Source organism: Pleurodeles waltl, chromosome 1_2 (assembly GCF_031143425.1).
Source record: "Pleurodeles waltl isolate 20211129_DDA chromosome 1_2, aPleWal1.hap1.20221129, whole genome shotgun sequence".
Classification (NCBI taxonomy): Eukaryota; Metazoa; Chordata; class Amphibia; order Caudata; family Salamandridae; genus Pleurodeles; species Pleurodeles waltl.
In genome coordinates this window covers 863040294-863054003 of record NC_090437.1, presented here as the reverse complement: position 1 = coordinate 863054003, position 13710 = coordinate 863040294, and positions in this window count along the sequence as shown.

The following is a 13710-nucleotide window of genomic DNA, read 5'->3' as shown; positions in this document are numbered from 1 at the left end:
ATGCATGGCCCACTGGATCAATGCAAAGCCGAGCCGGAATGTCGCAGCCCAACTTCCAGAGCAAAATCGAGCCAGTGCCTGCCGTGCAGTAGAAATTTCCACACAACGCCCACCGGATCAACGCAGCCACTGTGACTTCAAGTGCCGATTTCAACGCATCGTCCCCGGGGTGTCCAAAAACCCCACAACCCGAACAGGATCCAAGTCCGCACACCAGAAATCGATGCAAAGCCTTCCCTGCGTGGAAAATAAATGACGCATCACTGTGTGTGGCCCAAGAAATAGATGCCCATCTCCCTGTTTACCACGCATCTTCTCCTCTGCGGTTCCTTGCAGAGATTTTGAATGCAACCCAGGTACTTTGTGCTTGCAAGAGACATGTATTGCTTTTAAGAGAGTAAAGGCACTTTATATCATTTTAATCGTGATACCTCAACATATACTTATTGCATCTTAATCGTTCTGACCTGCATTTATTAATATAAATATTATATATTTTTCTAAACACTGTGTGATGTATTCTTGTGGTGTTCTACTGTGTCATTGCATGATTTATTGCACAAATACTTTACACATTGCCTTCTAAGTCAAGCCTGACTGTTCTTGCCAAGCTACCAGAGGGTGGGCACAGGATAATTTGGAGTGTGTGTGACTTACCCTGACTAGAGTGAGGGTCTCTGCTTGGACAGGGGGTAACCTGACTGCCAACCAAAGACCCCATTTCAAACAAGCAGGTTTTATGATATCATCACCATAAGTTAGTCCCAGCTCCTTATGACAGAGAAAATGAGTGCCAAAGGTAAAGAAAGCAAACGTCAGCAACCATGATTCACTTCAATTTGGAGATTCATATATTTGATATCCCCTCACATTGCTGTTCCATACATAGCAAATGGGGTGCATTGTGTTTAATAAATTTCAAGGGGTGGGCCATATCATTTAATACCAAAGATGGTGATGAAGTTGTCAGCCCTAATAGATTGAGAAAACGTATTGCGCCTCAGTGTAAGACACAATGTCAAGGTGCCACAATTATCAAAAACAAGTCCAAGATAGGTGAATTTTGGGACTTCTTGAGAACTTTTATATTTACGGAAATAGTGAACATCCTGTCGCTGTTTGGTTTGCATGACATAACATACAGTTTAGTCAAATTTGTCTCTTCATTGAAATCTGACTAAACGTAACAGGCATCAACTGAAATTTTGATACTATTAAGAGAGCAAGCCAATAAGACAGTAGCATCAGTATATGAAAGCTCCTGTATCAACTAATCAAACAGAATTAAGATTATTAATTTATAAAATAAACAGTAGAGGGGCAAGGACACCCCCTTGATCAACATTCTTATCTAGCTTGAAAGGATCTGTATATTTGGTGTAGTTTCCAAATTTAACCTTGGCAGATAATGTGATATGCCAACAGCTGAATAGTCTACTATAGCGATATCAATTTTCAATTGGACAAAATGTTGCCAAAGTTGAGTCTTGTTGACTCTATAAAAGCTACTGGTAAGATCTATGAAGGCCAGCAAATATGGATACCCTTCAGTGATAGTGTGCTTGCTAATAATAAGATGTAATATCAGCCACTGTTCCATTGTGCCCAGGCCTCCCCTGAATCCATATTGAGTTTTACAGAAAATGTTAACTTCTACCCACCCTGAAATTCTTCACTGCAGAATTCTACCAACTACATTCTTAACAATGGAGTTATTTAAAGATATTGGTCTGTAACAACAGTGATCTAATCAATTGCCTCTCTTAAAAATTGGAACAACTGCAGACGTAGCCCAAGAAAATAGAAATCCAGCTTTACATGTGCTATTAGGCACATTCATGAGTAATGGACCCCTGAGATCTATGACTGACTTTTACAAGTCTATTGTTTCTGTATCAATGCATAGAGCTTTTCCAGAAGGAAAGCACAGCAAGAACTACAATCATTGATTTATGGCTCTAAACTACCTGGACATGTGATAATCAATGTTCATCAGGAATGTGAGCTTCAAACATTCAGTAGACGGATGTCTAATGATGACAGAATTAACTGTTGGCCATAATAACTAGAATCCTCATAGATGGATACAATCATTTAATTTCCACATTGATCTTTCTTACATTCAGATTTTTGCCATTATTTGGAAACTTTATAAAGAGCATTACATTTTGTTAGCGCTGCATTGTGCTTGGGCTTAATAGAAAGAGCAGTATGAAGTTGTTTATTTTTTTAAGGAACAAGCTGAATCAAACTGTTTAGTGATACTGGCAACTGTACTATGCATTGGTTTAGTAAGAGATCTTTTAAGCGTATGACTCATCTCTGAGACTTCCATTATCAATTCTTCAGAAATGGCCTTAGAGAAAAGACACATATGGAAATACACAAGATGATATTTCATTAAAATATGTTAAAAGCTCAAGTATCAGCAAGATCTATGCTAGTCTGAGGCCTTTGTCTTTTACAGTTAGGCATCGATTATCACTGAAAAATCAAAATGGATGGATAACTGGAAAGTCAGTAACAGCAGTTAAAGGATTATGTCAGTCAGTCAGAAAAACTTTATTCAGCATATTGCCATAAAAGTGCACATGCATATATATATATATATATATATCACCATAAAAAAGACAATACTTATTACTTAATTCTAAAAACAAACTTTTTCAATCTGCTAATTTACAAAACTAAAAATCCAAACGTGTCCCTTAGCCCTTCTAAATCAGGATAATAGTTAATTCTTATAAAATCATATACAACAATAAAACAGTATTTAAAATTATGTTAACAAATAGTCACATCAACTAATTCATATCGATTTCTAATAGCAATAGCTGATTTGATAAAACTTAAAATAGAACTACACATTTGTTTAGATGAAAGACTTTGAATACCAATCAGTCCTTCCTTATGAGAAAGAGTATTTAAGTTGCGCAAAATTGGTAGTATAAAAGTTTTCCTAGGAACTGAGCAAAGTGAACAAAATAGAGTAAAGTGACAAGTGCTTTGTTTCGAGAAGTTGTCACAGGGACATGGCGGTAATATTTTTTCCCACACACATATAGGGAGGGAAGCAGAAACCAGACAAAATAGGGTTCTATCGAGTTTGAAGATGACATTTGTACATATAACTCAAAGGATCTCAGTTTCTCTGCCACTTGGTATCTAAGATTCATGACATACTCCTTGTAACGGAATTTTACAATTTCCTTCGCGTTGGCTGGCATAAGCTCCAGATTAAGATACATAAACTCCAGGTCCAAATTCCGAAAACAATTTTGAATAAAATGTAACCATGGAATTTTGTTGTAGTTTGCTAACAAAGAACAGTCTTTTACACAGTCCTGTGTTAAAATGGCCGCCGGATTTGACCATACTTTTACCCATAGCAAAAGGGGGGGCAATGTCATAAAGGATTATGGTCACATTGCCTTTTATCACCAGCCTTACCACCAAGAAAATGTTTAACCAATCTTAACGATACAAAATAAATACCCAATGGTGGGGCTACAGCCTCATCAACAAAATGTAGATCTGGGGTGAGGATAATGAACATCAGATTTCAAAATATTGATTCAACATATAATTACAGAGCAGAGAGCCTCTGGCATCATATGGACACAATCTACCTTTATTAGCACCCCAAACATAATTTTCAAAATAAAAAAATATTAAAATACATTAAATGCACCACAAAGGATTGCCCTGAAAACTTTAATGGAAGACTTTGCATTCATATTAATTCTGTCAATAGTGATGTATAAATTGTTAAAATTCTGGTTACCCTGATAAGAAAAATCATTGCTATAAAACTTGATAAGACAAAATGCATACTTGTTCTAATTTATAGAGTGTGCTTGGAACCAACTGTGCTGTACATCAATTTGCAATCTGAATACAAGGATAATTTGAACCTAGTTGACAAATCTTTCCTCTATTCAACTCTGATGAAACTGCAGGGTTAGAAAAGCATCAACAAATACATATATAGTTGTCCAGGGTTCCTGAAGCAATGTATTGCCATAACAGTTTATAGAAAGAAGCCATTCTCTTAGGTTAATCTTGCTACTAATGCCTGCAGTGGGCCAGCTAGTGACCTTTAAAGTACTCACTGGAGCTACAATTCAGCCCCCTGCAGTTACAGCCACATTGATTGGAGATGCATGATTAAATACAGGACCAGGGATGCAAAAGATGTAGCAATGTAATGCTGATCTCAAGGGTTGCTGAGGCAGTGAAGGCAACAGGCAGAAGAACCTCTTTTGAGCTACATTTGTATAACTAATTATGAGCATAGCCTGGTAGGTTTCTAACATATACCAGTTTCATAAAGTTAACTGCTACACAGTCACCCATTAGAGATTTTGAACAGCCAAACCAAGACACTATTCTGACCATTACAATTTGGTCAGAGAAATTAGTATTAAAGTTCAAATGTTTGGGTTGCCAGTGACAACTTCATTTTTGAGCTGTCTAACATCTTTGCTCATGACTGAGCATAATCTAGGAACATTTGCAAAGATCAAGATGAAAGGACAGGCATCCCGGAGCAGACTCAAAATTGGTGAAGAAGTTTTAATCCAAGAGCTGGTACGCTTTGTCTGTGCCCAACATAAAATTAAATGTCTGATTCTGGCTGAAAGTTAGTGTTGACTGAGGAACCTGTGATTTCAGTGATGGTCTAGAATATGGACTATAGAAAAAAATTACAAATGAAACTGCAAGGTATGCATCTGCTGATGTCAAGCTTGTGCATGTCTAAGTGGAGGTGAACAGTCTGAGACAGCAGGTTGGTGAATGCTGTAATTCTGAACCTTGCTAAATTTCAACTCAATATGCTCAACTCGATAGACAATTGTTGGAGTAATTCCTTGATGATAGAGCCGATTTTGACGTGCAATTTTCTCTGTATGAACATTCAATTGATCTTTATGTACAATGGTGTTTTTGCTCAGGCAAACCATCAAGAGTAAGCTCAGAAAATGTGTTAATGCATTTTTTATCAAACAGGTGAGGACCATTACCACTTTCTTTCTCTTTGATGCTGGCTCTGGACAAACTAAAGGACTAACTGAATTGACACTAGAATTCTAGGGCAGTGGAGTCACAAAGGTCACTTCGAATAGAGTGCTATTACTACTACGTGAGCCAATATAGGGGCCGCCCGCCAAGCGGGAACCGCCAGAAGACCGTACCGCGGTCAAAAGACCGTGGCGGTCATTCTGGGTTTCCCACTGGGCTGGCGGGCGACCGCCAAAAGGCCGCCCGACAGCCCAGCGGGAAACACCCTTCCACGAGGAAGCCGGCTCCGAATGGAGCCGGCGGAGTGGAAGGGGTGCAACGGGTGCAGTAGCACCCGTCGCGAATTTCAGTGTCTGCTAAGCAGACACTGAAATTCTAAGTCCCCGGTAAGGATGTGTTTTAGCCATCTTAGTGGTAATTTATTTTAATATTGTTTTGTTTCAGGTTTTCTGCTGATTCAAATTCTTAAACATGAGTGAAGCAGGTGGTAGCAGAGGATCTTTGTTCCTGAAAGAGTGCTGATAACTACAAAATCTGAGGATTCCTTCAACAAAGAAAAATGTGTCATATGCCAAACTAATCTGAAAGAAAAGCTATCATCAGGAATGTAGAAGTATGGCAAGATAAAAATCATGAAAGTTTGAAACTGATGGGTGAAGGGGACCAAATATTTCATCATTGGAACAAGTACTACAACAGTGGAAAACAAAACATGGAACAAATTCAGCAAAATAGCCCAAACAAGTGAATCAGAGCAAGACTCAGAGTCTTCTGAGAAAGCGACGACAACCAAACCCAATGCTCATTCACTTAGAAGATTGATGGCTATACCTCATCCACCTCCAAGAACTAATCGGAAAGCAGAGGATCTTAAATGTGTTATCTATGGTTCAGCCAGAACAAGGGCCAAAGGGATTGACAAAGGTCAAAGTACAAGAGTATGTGAGTCTCTGCATACATTCGAAAATATGAATGTGTATTAAGCTCTCAGCAGCAACGTAACTGCCAGCCTTCAGTTAGTTTTGCACTCTTTGAAAAAGCAAATTAAGTTTTAAAGCCACTCTTTATTGTTGACTACTGGCTACGGGTTCAATAATGGTCAACATTGATGAAACTGTATTGAGGCATAATCATGAAGTTAAGGTTTTTCTGGTGAGAATGTACAATGACAGAATTCATTTTTGTCAGTCTAGCAAAAAGGATGAGACACTTATGGTGTTCTCAGCTGATATGACTCCTGAAGTTTTTGCTGCCAAAGTAAGATCACAGGATGCAGTAAAAGTAGCAGGAACCATTTTAAGAAACGGCCTGAAAAATCTAGCTTATGGACTTAATGACAAATATTCTGACACCCCAGACTGCCACAAATCATAAAAGTCAACAAGAGTGCCTAATGTTGTCTTAACATTTTTTACATCATTGTTTAATATCAGCAAAGCAAAACTGTAACAAACCAAAGTTCTTGAGTTCAGAACTGAAGCGGACAACATTGATGATGGCTTTGAATATATAAGCGAAGAAGTGGAAGACAATCCCACGAACCGAGAGGATTATGCTGCGCAAATGTAATGTCTTTTTCAAATCAAGTTTATGAATTACATCATGGTGAAAGGAAAACTCTGTTACACATGATGACTGCCCACGCAACCTATGACAAGTGCAAAAGTAGAGAGCTAATCACTTCAATGAATAGAATTGATGTATCAACAAGTTGCAGAAACCTGTTAGCTGCCCATGCTGTAAAATCTTGTGAATCTGACAGCACACCACTTCCAAGTCACTTTACCAGGAAAGGATTTACAATTGCTGCTCTTGATAATTTTAATTTTGAAGACAGGTCTTGTTTGTCTGGAACATCCAGCACACATGATACTGCTTTTTCAAGACCGTACCAATAAAGCAGCAGCTGGAAAACAAAGCTGCAAACTTATAATCCAACAACCTTGCCAATGTGTGTAAAATCACCATAAACCATCAACAGGTTCCAGTCTACCAGAAAGTTTCATAGTGGCTGAGGACATGGATCTTCTTCTACCTGATGCTGTAGTCCGCAAAACTGATTTAAATGAATTTATCATATTGCTTATTCGGTGTCGGACTGAAGGATGAATAAAAGTGAGTTTCTCCATGGGCTAGAATTTATGCTTTCATCTCCCTGGTTACCGTCCCACTGAAGAAAGCTGTGTTTTTACCAGTAATACCGTCTCCAGTCACAAACTATGCAACAGTATGCACAGCTCTAGAATATTTCCAAAATGTGCATGCTCAGCTTGAAAATGAGCCTATTCCCCCAATTGTCTGTGATGAAGGTGTTTCCATATTGTAGCTGACATTTTTATGAGCAATCCAGTAGAATTTGATGATCTGTATCCAATGATGGGCATTTTCCACATGACAAAAGTTGTGCTGCGGTGTGTAGGAAGTTATTTCAGTGAATGTGGCATAGACAATGCACTTATTGAGGCTAAAATCTTTGGAAGCATAACTGTCCAGTCAGTATTGAGCAGGTCTCATTATATTCATTTATTACAAGGTATGCTCATCATCTCTGGGGCTACAAAAACATTGCAATGGAATGCTTTCTGGAACAAAAATTACAAATTATGTTTTGCATATCTTATCTCAGAAGTGAGTAAGGCACAGGGTGTACTTCATTCAAAAGACATAATGCAAAGCCAACCAATGTTCAATACACTCAGTTCAAAATCAGAAAGCCTGAAAACCAAGTGTGTAGAATTTGTCAAAGAATGTGAAGAAAAAACAGAACTTTGCAACTACTGGGGAATTGTTTTACACATGATTGCTCTAGTGAAAAATGTAGTACATGCTGCTTGGGAAGGTGATTGGGATCTGCACATGAAGACTGTGGAGTCACTGATTACTGTGCTTCATGAATTTAATTGAATAAACTACCTGAAATACGGGTCATGGTATTTGGAAAAATTGAAGAAGCTAGAGGTGGAAAAACTATAGCGCTACAGAAAATTCATCCAAAGAGATTTTGTGTTGAAATACAGAGAGGGAAGGTTCAATGCTGTGGCTAAAGATATGACACTGGAACCGAGGTTCCATGGAGCAACAAAAAGCTTCAAGGGAATTGTTGGTCAGATATGTAAAAGCGAATAGGTTGAGCAATGGCAGCTAGTTTACCATGAAGTCCTTTCCAATTGCAATGTTTTCAGAGAGATGACAAATTCAAAATTAATGGACCACTGTGAAAGTGTTTCTCATCACAAACTTGCAGAAAAAGAGAGGGGAACACTTTAATAAACACATTGACGGACTTCTTCATTTCATGCTGCAGCAAGGAAACCCTTTTGAAATGACTGAACCTGTGCAAATACACAACTTTGCGACCAAACAATATGTAGATAATGCTATAAATACACGTCTACTAGATGTCCTGGAACATGGATCAAACTGTACACAGAACCGAAGCAGGAGAGCTTTGTGGTGGAAGAGAAAAAGCTGTTTGACATATTCACTAACGCTAAATTTATATGCTTTAATTGCCATAGTAATAGTTTCATCCAACCAGCCCCTACAAAACAGGGTACAGAAAAAAACAACTTTGGCAAGCACATAGAGACATGGATGTAGCAAAAAAATGGTGCATTTATGAAGGATATTGTGTCACATGATCTTCTTCCAACAAACACATTACTTGATAGAGATGCTGCAACCACACCAGTAAGCACGACTTTGTACAAGAGCTCAAACAAAAATTTTCACTTAAAGAATTTCAATTTGAAAAAGTGTCCTCATTGAAAACTGCTGTTGTTGTGGACTATATGTCACAATTGTGAATGGGCAAGATTTCATCCATGAAAATCATTGGAGAGGTCATTCAGACTATACTACAGATATCAAAGTTAGTGTGTAACTGTACATTGTCTTTCATAGCTATCTTGAACTAACTGTCAAAGAATGTAATCTTGACCTTGCCTGCATAACAAATTCAACAACTATACTTGTACAACTTGATAAATTCTGGTCATCATCATTGAACAATATGAACTTGAAGATGTTAACTCACCAAAACATTGCTGATGCTTCAGTGAACACTGAATTTCCATTTATTGCAGGTGGAATGATTGTCAATGAGAAGTCGGTGCCTGCAGAGAGATTTTCAAAAGGTACATGCCATATTGTTCAAGAACTTAACAGCAAATTGGAGAAAGCTGACATTCATATTGTGCCACATGGTGAGTGGGCTGTTCAAAATGGTTCCAATCGAGTCATTGTACTGACAAATGACACAGATGTTAATATTGTGCTACTTAGAGATGTTGCAATGTTCATAAGTCAAGTATTGTCAGAGTTATAGATATGTATGGAACAGGCGAAAAAATACATTTAATCCTGCTTCATATTCTGTACAAAAAACTTGACCCAGAGATGCCCAGTATTCTTTTCAAGGCCGCCCATATTCTAACAGATGATGGCACTGTGAGCAAAATCGGAACGAGGTTTGGAGCTTTAACTGCTGAGCTTGTGAAGTTTCGAAAATAATTTGCTGAGGCAGAAGAAGACTGTGACTTTAAAAGGCAGAAATATACCTTGTGCGTGTGTGGAAAACGAGTTCTGACGAGTTTGGCAATCTTCGGTACAGTGAGTTCAAGAGATCTGTCCTGCTAATTGACCTTCTACCGACAACATGTTCTGTGTGTGTACACATTAAAAGAGCATTCTATTTGATCAGAAGATGTGTAAATGTTTTGGATCATGCATATGGAGAGAAAGATCCATGTGAATTTGGTTAGGAAGTTATTGATGTGGTGCTAAAACCTATGAAATTTCTAAAGTCTCTACCTACAGAATTTACATGTACTTGCAAAATATGTGCTACAAAAAGATGTCCCTGTCGATATGCTCTTCTAAAATGTTCAACATTCTGCAAATGTAGCATGAGCAATTGGCGAAACAAATACATAAAGTGAACTATGAAAATGTGACTAAAACAGGAGTGATAAACTTTTTTTTTCATATTCAGATTATAAAGTTTGTTTATTGTATTCATAAAAGTATTCAAAACCATTATTATTTGTTTCATTTCTATATATTTCTCTTCTTCATCTATTGTAGCCACCATTTTAGAAAATGACGGGTTGCTCTGAGAAGTTATTTTCTGTCTCTATACAACTACTTGACCCCCAAAACCTATGATTTGGCACTAAAATGAAATATATAGGTCTCAGGATTCCTGAAATCTTACATCATCACTGCAACACATCTACAATTTTTAAAAATGTGCTCCAGAAGAATTTGACCCGAATCAGCAATGTCTACGAAAGCTAAATTACTTCTCTAATTACCCAAACACGCAAATGAAAAATGAAAGTCTCTGGACAAGTTTATTAATGGAGATATATCAGGGGGCCGGGATTAGCCAGGTTGCAACCTGCAAGCATCCCGAGTGGCGGGATTAAACAGAACCTTGTATATTACTCACAGTTCCCAGGTGCATTGTTATCTAATGTAATGTAAATGTGATTTATAATGCACAACAAATGATCAGACATAGGGGGTTATTCTAACTTTGGAGGAGTGTTAATCCGTCCCAAAAGTGACGGTAAAGTGACGGATATACCACCAGCCGTATTACGAGTTCCATAGGATATAATGGACTCGTAATACGGCTGGTGGTAAATCCGTCACTTTTCCGTCACTTTTGGGACGGATTAACACCTCCTCCAAAGTTAGAATAACCCCCATAGTTTCTAGGTGCTAGCATCATAGTAAAAGAAGCATTAAAAAAACTTGTGTAACCTGATGTGGATTGAAGATTCGAAGTTGTGAAAGAACCAGTTTATGAGGTTGTTCAAGAAACCAGTACAGTCTAGTGTAGTTCAAAGTTTCAAAGGGAGATTGTTCTACAATTTTGCTCCTATAACTGCAACAGAGCAGCCTTTGCGGCTCATTCAGAAGAATTTGGGAGAGAGTATACAGAAGGAGTTCAAAGATCTAGTAGATGAGTAAAATGTAAGCAATTTCTGTAAACTGTAAGGGTCCCAAATTGTAAACATGTTTATGGGTTTTCATAAAAGTTTTATATTGGTTCCAATTTACTATGGTCAGCCAAAGAAGGTCCATTAACTTAGAAGATGTAGGGCCTGATTTAGAGTTTGGTGGAGAGGGTTACTCTGTCACAAATGTGACAAGTATCCCATCCACCATAATACGATCCCATTATAGACTATGGAGATCATAATATGGCGGAAGGGATATCCATACGCTTTTGATGGTGTAACCCATCCACCAATCAGGCCGATAGACAGCGTCTAGGAACTTTGAGTAATCTGACAGCCAAATTGTGAACCAAATGGATTTTCTAGATATTCTTTTGTGGCAAATCTAGATAAAGCAGGTTTGAATTATCCAATCTGGAGGTTATGATGGCGCAAATCATATTTGTTGCATTTAAGGGAAAAAGAACAAGGATTCTGTGCAGTATTTTTAGCACGTCAGACCAGGTACAGGTTACTACAAGAATTTAGTGTTTAAAGGAGAATTGGGCATCAACTTTATCTTTAAGAATTCTGACTACTTCCACTGAAGAAGACAATAATCTAAGTTTAGTTGGGGCACCAGTGGTCACTCCAAACATATTTGTTATTTCCCAGTAGCAGCAGTTCTGTTACTTCTCAATTTTAGTTTAAATGGTTCTTGTTTATTCAGGAAGATACAGATACTAAGGACCAGATTTATACACAGTTTTGTGGCAAAAAGTATAGCATCAGCTTGCGCCATTCCACAGTGCCAGCCGGATGCCATATTAAAGGAATGGTGCAAGCCGGCGCTAAACTTGGGCTGGTGTCTTAAAAAGACACTAGACGGGTGGGGATGGCGGTAGGGAAGGAGGGGATTGTGCGCTAAAAATGACGCTAGCCTGGTTAGAGGAAAAAAAAATGCCATTTCCTGGCACACAACCATCAGAAACATGACTCATGTCTTAAGAAAGACAGGAGTCATGCCCACCACCCTAATGGCCAGCACAGGGGACAAGTGTCCCTTCGGCATGGTCATTGCACCCTGTGCCATGGAGGGGGCCCAAAGATAGTGCCCCTGATCGCAAAAAATGAATACAAAATACTTACCCCACTTACCTGGGATGGGGTCCCCTACCCTCCGGTGACCCTCTGGTGGGGGTGTTCTTGGAGCTTGGGTGGGCACCTGTAGGCCCATTCCATGGTGTTTAGCCATGGAAATGCGTCCAATGGTCCCCTAATGCCCGGTCTGACCCAGGCATTAAATAATGGTGCAAAGCTTATTTAGCCCCTCCTCCCACCCGTGCTTCATTTTAGCACGGGGATAAATATGGGGCTATGGGGATAGCACAATGTTTTAGATGGGAACACCTACCTTACATCTCATTGACGTAAGGTAGGTTCATGCATCCAAAAAATGGTGTCTAGCATCAAAATATAAATATGGAGGTACGTTCACGCTGAATTGGCATAAAACAATGACACAAATTTAGCTGAAACAGAGTATAAATATGCCCTTAAGCATTTTCTAGATCTTTATTGGCTAGAATCCTTCTCAGTGGCAAATGAAACAATCAAGTGTTATTGGTGTATGACAACTCTTCAAAGCCAAAGCTATGAATCAGGTCTGCCAGGGAGATTATATATATGTTAACAAGCTTAGGATTCAAAGATGACACTAGAAAAAGAAAAGGATGAAGTCTAACTGCTTGATACATATTGGTAGTAACATTAGAGATACAGTCAGGTGCAGAGCCTTTGACACCTATCTCAGTTAATTGACGGATAAAAGCAGAATGAGATAGTGTTGAAGGCTGCCGACACATCACGAAGAAAAAGGTCAGCAATACCTCCCTTGTCAAGAAGGTGACTGAATTGATCAGACACCCTAAAAAGAAGGGATTCTGTACTATGAGCAGCATGGAAACCAAATTGTGAGATGTCTAAACTTTTATTGGATTCAACAAATGAAGAAAATTTATTAATAACATACATTTTAACCATCATCACCGGTGCCAGAGAAAATGAAATTGGCCTATGATTGGAAGACGCTTTAAGGGCTGCATTACTCTTCAAAATAGAAGGCAATTGGAGAGGCTCCTAAGTTAAGCATTCTCTAGGTTTGGATGGATCATTCACGTATAGATGAAAAAGTACAATCTGCTTGAATCAGGGAAGGAATTTTTAATTATGTGAATTTTAGTTTTGAAGGTTGCACATACCTTGGGAGTGTGCGATCTTCTGGTTCATTGAAGCAAGCTGTGTGGTAGATTTTACTTTTGCAAAAACCTCCTTAGAGGCATGTTTTGCAGAATCTATTTTTGTTGCATAGAAGGCAAATTTAGCTAGTTTAACAGCCTTGTGGAAATCTTTAAGTGGCATATGATACACATTTTTCAGTATCTCATATAAGGTAGCGCACATGGAGCAGATAAATTCCTAGAAAAACTGGTTCAGAGGGGCTACTTTATCTGCCTCTCCTTTGTCAATCAGTGTTGATTGATTGGCAGCTAATAGCAAAATTCAATTTAGGTTCTTTGACGTGATGCCAAGGTTGTTCCATTGAAGAAGCTGTATTAACTTTAACTTTGTTGATCAACACTTCACTGAAGAACAGAACTGTCAGGTGATCTGACCAAACAAGAGGTAATGAAGTTTCACATATGACATTGTCTGAATTGATAAATATTGGATCTGATAT